This window comes from Camelina sativa, chromosome 11 (genome assembly GCF_000633955.1).
Source record: "Camelina sativa cultivar DH55 chromosome 11, Cs, whole genome shotgun sequence".
NCBI lineage: Eukaryota > Viridiplantae > Streptophyta > Magnoliopsida > Brassicales > Brassicaceae > Camelina > Camelina sativa.
Window position 1 is genome coordinate 39,086,011 of NC_025695.1, and position 5,735 is coordinate 39,091,745.

Below are 5,735 nucleotides of genomic sequence, written 5' to 3' on the forward strand. Positions count from 1 at the left end.
TTTAGTTTAAATGCTATGAGCCTCAAGATTCAGAAGAACAATGAACATTCCTATAACACATAGAGTTAGGGGGAAAATAGAAAGTTATATGCGATAGCATAGTTTCCACAAGCTCAAACATCCTTTTACTTTAAATCTACTCGCTGAATTCTTTTTTTTTTTATCATCTCAAATTTTATTGATGAACTAGTTTTGGTACCAAAGTGAAATACAAATCCTAAAAGAGGGAAACTTAAACCGGCGGACGATATAAATGTACCCGGAGTCTAAGCCGACGGAAAACGAGAATTCCCCGGAATCTAAATCTTATCCAAGAAAAAAAAATACTTAAAACAAAGCCGAAAAACTCAAACCTAAAACGAAAGAGGACGAACCCGTAAACTAAAAGCATAGGCTACTAGGCTTAAACCTTACAAAATACTAGTCTTAAGGTGCAAGAAAACCTCTTCTCTGAAGCACAAGCAAAACAGATTTATGAAGGGTGCCCACGGCCAACCCGAAGATAACAAAAATCTCCTCCTATCATTATGAGAGCCAATCTCTCGAAACCAGAACCTAAATCTTCATAATCCGGCAAGCGAAGACACGAACACACTTCCGGATGCGACGTCGACAACCACTGCGTCCTTTTACGTCTAGGTAGAAGACTTCAAAACGCGATCAGATCTATCCAGATCTGCAAAGCAGAGACAAGGAGCGAAGCCTAATCTCTCGAATAAACTGAACTCTAAAGAGAACAAAGAATTGTCGAGATAGCTATCATCCACAATGAGCAACAAAACATGAGAAGAGCCAACTGCAAACTTAGAAGACTAGCAAATCTTCCATCAAAACGAAGCCCATGCTTAGAAAGGGAACGAACCATTTGGGAAACAAAGGCTGGGAGAGTAGACCAAGGGTGAGAGGAAAGGCAAAAGCTGGGCGGGTAACGCAAACACAGCCAAACAAAACTGACGGCTTCAAGACGATGAGATGAACATGAACGGTAACTACACAAGGGAAGGATCAAGCAAGGAAGAAACATTAGTCTTCGAGTCGCACCGTGGATCTACCAGATCCGGAAATTACTAACATCTTCTCTGCAACCACAAGTTAGCTAGCCCTGAGTCTACAATGATGAAGTAAAAGATTGAGGAAAAGTTTGGAAAATAATACGCGATAGCATAATTACCACAAGCTAGCTAGCCCTGAGTCTACAGTGAACTAAAGACTAAAGGGGTGTTACGGATTAAGTAAATTGCTACACTAGACTCTAAATGGTCTCAACTGGAAAATGTTCTCTAGCTGTTTATGGTGGTCTCTACTCTTTCTTTGCAGTTGGGAACTTAGACATCTAAGATTCTATGTCGCCCTCTATCGTGATCTATAATATAGACTAACCAAGGGAATCCAATGTTTGTAGCTTTGTGCTCTAAATATCTGCATTGTGTTCAATGTTCATGTGCATAGTTAAACTTTCAAAACAACCAAATCCACTATCACATTGTTTTTTTTAACCCAACTTTGGGGAGACCAAGGCAGAGCTTTGGTAGCAAAAGAGAGAGGGGCCAAGTGGCAGAGCCATTGGACTCTTGAGGTCCTCAACCATAGCTTACTAAAATAGTTTGCTCTACATTCAAAACAAGTCTAATTTTTTTTTTGTTTTTCTCAATTGTGAACCCAAAAGAAAAATAAAATGAACAAAAATGAACACTAAAACAAAAGGAATCCGATTACACAAAACACAGAACTGACATGTGCCTTCTTCTCTCGGATCAAGAAAAACCTCTAATCTTCTTCCCTCAAAACATAGAACCAGACTCGTGTCCTTTGCTTTCTGCAAACACACACCAAACAAAGGCTTAGAAGAGTAGTTCCCCAAAGTACTAAGCACATCATGTAGTAGAAGTAAGCAAATCTTATGGTACGCACAAATCTCTAACATGATCGGATTCTAGAATCATCATATACACGTCCGCAACTTGGAATGCTTCAGACTCAAGATCTTGAATTTATATCATCTTACATAAACAATGACATCTACACCAAGTATGATCAATGCACAAATCATCATCATCATTATCACTCACAAACAAAAAATCGAAGATTAGTTTACCTAAGTAGCACCGACGATGATGTTGTTGATTGGAATAAAGATGAGTTTCACAAAGAAGCCAACGAATCCCATCACTACAAACCCAATCGCAGTACGAACAGCCACTTTCGTGAATTCTAACAAACAGAAACGAAAGAAAAATCAAACCAAATCAACACACAACACATCTATCTTGCCAAATCGGAACAAGAGATCCACCTAATCGAAGGAGATATATAAATTAGATTACCTTTGCGATCTGGCTTGTGACAACGCTTAACGAGACGAATGCTATCTTTAGCGAAGTCTCTGAGAGGATCAACGACGGAATCAATGGCGTCCATGGCGATTTCGTATTTTCCTTTCGAATGATCGATCGATCTCAAAATTGAAAATCTCTTCACAATTTCTCTCTCTTAATTTTGTTTGGGTTACTTTCGTCACAACGGCCAATCACAAAGCGAGCGTTGATGACACGTAGGATCAGTTTACCACATCAGCATTGTAATGGGCTCGTAATCAATATATAGGCCCAGATCCATTGCTCGCACATCCAGATCCATTATGTAGTTTTCTTGTTAAAAAATGTATGGGCCGAGGATTATATAATTCATAATTAATGAAAGATTTCATCAGAAATCAAAGAACCAAGGATTTTGGCATATATATATATATATATATATTTTTTTTTTTTCTGTGATTGAGATTACCACTACCTCTCTGTTGATGACTGATACTTTTTCCTTTGATATATATATATATATTTTCGAAATCCTCCAAAATACCATCTAGGAGTGTGATTTGGTTAGTCATATTTTCAACTTAAAAGTAAAGGAAATTTTCTAAAATCAGCTTCAATAGTTTTTTTAATAGAAAAATTCTGATATTTTAAATAGCACTGGATTTGATGTCAGATTTACAAATTATAAATGGAATAACAAAAGATTGTGAACTGTTTTAGATGATTTTACATTAGTTTAAAGTTTAATCATTTCAATTTTTCTTTTTTTAAAAAAAATTCTCAATTGAATAACATGTGATTTTAAGAATACTCAAAAATCTCTTAAAATATTATGTTGAATACCTACATATACAATTTATAAACTAATAACAATAAAATAATTTATATATTTATCAAGATTTCAATTTCTGCACTTGTAAACGGGACGTTGAGTTTGACAATTCTCTTTTTTTTGTCTACCAAAACAACCAAAAATGTTTTTTAAAAAGTAGGTATATGACGTACAAAAAGTTCGCACGCTCTTTTATTTCTAAAAATCTAGATGTTTTAAACATTCAAAACTATATCATTTCTATTTTCCATTGAACCCACTCAGAATAACTTCTTTTTGCTTGATTATTACTAATAATATAAATGGTGAGATTCAGTTCATGTCATCCAAGCAATGATCCTTACTATCAGTCCACTAATAGGAACGGGGGATTATGTTGTTGACAATATAATAAATTTATAGGTCTATATATTGTCTTGTCTAAATATTTTAATCTTTAATTTGAAAATAATTTTTGGACGTGAACCATGATTAAACTATATCTAATAACTTGACATCTTTCTCTCTATTTTCACAATAAAAATCATAACATTTACAAAAATCCATAACTTGAAAAACAAAAATCATAAGTGGTTACAAACTTCACACTTAGTTTTAGTCGTCGTTTCTACTGAGTGTTTAACAAAAAAAAACTAATAAAAAAAATACTTTGAAATTTGAACAATTTTTAAAAAAAATTGTTTAATCTCCAAACAGTAATTGGAGTAATTATGTTGAGGAAATTTTATTTATGTTTTTCGGTTACTCACATACCATGTAATGTAGTCATTTAAAGAGAAATATAAAATAAAACCAAGTGTAAGATTTGGTAGACCCTTTTTATATGAAGAAAGATTTATTGCTTCTTAAAAGTAAATACTCTAAGATATTTTTCTATCTATATTTTTTTTTAAGTGGTCACATTTGGTTTTGAAATCTGTCTCCTAATTGGTTATTAGGATACGTAATTGTTCTAAGAACCAATCATGTTTCATACTTTATCTTATCAACAACTATAGTCAAGGGGTGAAGTTAAACTATATGATCACTTAACATAATTAGCTTACCGGACAAAATAATATATCAAACACTCTAAAAGTCAGATTATTAAGTGATGACATTTTGATTTTGAGAAATAAAAAATAGGGGAATAAGATGTGTTCTACTTGGCCTTTGATTTTCTTCAGAAAACTGCATTATCTCTTAAAACCAAAAATGCTGTGAATCTTTAAGAAAATCAGATTTAGGTTTCAAAATGATATTTTGCTAGATCCGTTTAGGAGTATGATTTTTAACTAAATCCGTTTGTCTTCGACATTGTTTTCATCAATATTCACATGAAAGACCAACGATAACATTAACAACAGCAAAATACATAACATTAACAATCAAAAATACAAAACATAAACAACAAAGAAAAACATAACTCGACAGAGAGACATATATATCCTCACAAAAAGCATTACAACCCTAACAAAAACTTTTCAATTTCCGCTGCTTTCTCCAACCTCCCCAGCCGCCTCCTCTAGGTCATCAGGCGTCGCCTCCTCTAGGTCCCCAGCCGCCGCCTCCTCTAGGTCACCAGGCGCCTCCTCTAGGTCACCAGGCGCCTCCTCCTCCTCCCCATCACCAGGCGCGGCCGGCAACTCCTGCATCTGCGGCGGCATAAAATACATACCATTACAACCTACCACCGGATGTCCGATCACCATTCCCGGCGGCAGGTCTTCACTGCGGGGAATTAGAATGTCCACAAAACGGTGATCATCAACCTTGACGGACTCGTCTCTTGGAACAATGTCAACAAGAAAGGTAAAACTCAAACCACGAGTCACTGCGACGGAGATGTCGGATCTCTTGATCTTTTTTTGTCCCCTCCACGGTATTAAGCCACGATCGCATCGTGAGATCAACAATTAGCATCTCACAGGCCTTCGACAAGAGTATCGGAGCCTCCCCGGCGACCATGTTGACGTTGGGGTCCGACTTCATGATTTTCTTGATTCTCGCTGGTGGAAGCTCATGGTTTCGGGTATTAGAGGCGTTTCCAATCTGCTCAATACAAAAATCCCGTATCTGTAATGGGTAAGGTAGCGGCCGTGGGTAAAACGACGACAGCAGCGGGTTTGAGAATGATGGCCGCGGTAGCAACGGCCGCTGGTGATGGTCCGCGTTGTTTTCCATCTTATCTTTTAACTTTTAGTGTTTTTTTTGGGTTCACTCACTGTCTAGGAGACTAGGGTTTCGTATTTAAAGGAGTAAAGCATAGTTGGGAAATTCATCAGTTCAGTGGGCTACGAAAGCAGCCCAATATTTTTTTTAAATATAAAAATTCACTTTTGTTAATCTTAGTTTTTTTCTGTATGATATTTACTAATATGTGTAAATCTCAAATATCAAAACTTCACCTTTTGTTAATCTTAGTTTTTTTTGTATGATATTTACTAATATGTGTATCTCTTACAGGTGGGTTAGTTGGAAGAAGCGAAGCTGAGAAGTTTCCTGTAGGCAATCGAACGTATGTTCAGTATCCAGATATATAAGGTGATTTTTTTTTTTTTTTTTTTTTTTTTTTTTTTTTTTTTTTTTTTTTTTTTTTTTTTTTTTTT

The 5,735-nt window shown here is 35.6% G+C and overlaps 1 long non-coding RNA gene and 1 pseudogene across 2 annotated transcripts; both read right to left on the minus strand.

The window, feature by feature from the left end:
* On the minus strand, positions 1,540-2,482 carry LOC104725564. Of its 2 annotated transcripts, none has more exons than XR_002034106.1 (4): positions 2,456-2,482; positions 2,325-2,424; positions 2,096-2,211; positions 1,540-1,816 (listed from the first exon to the last, which is right to left on the minus strand). It is a non-coding gene; the product is annotated as a protein transport protein Sec61 subunit gamma-1 (long non-coding RNA). The 2 variants fall into 2 exon arrangements; XR_002034107.1 differs by lacking the exon at positions 2,456-2,482 and adding an exon at positions 1,912-2,019 and having other exon boundaries at positions 2,325-2,454.
* Positions 4,611-5,329, minus strand: LOC104728768 (annotated as a pseudogene).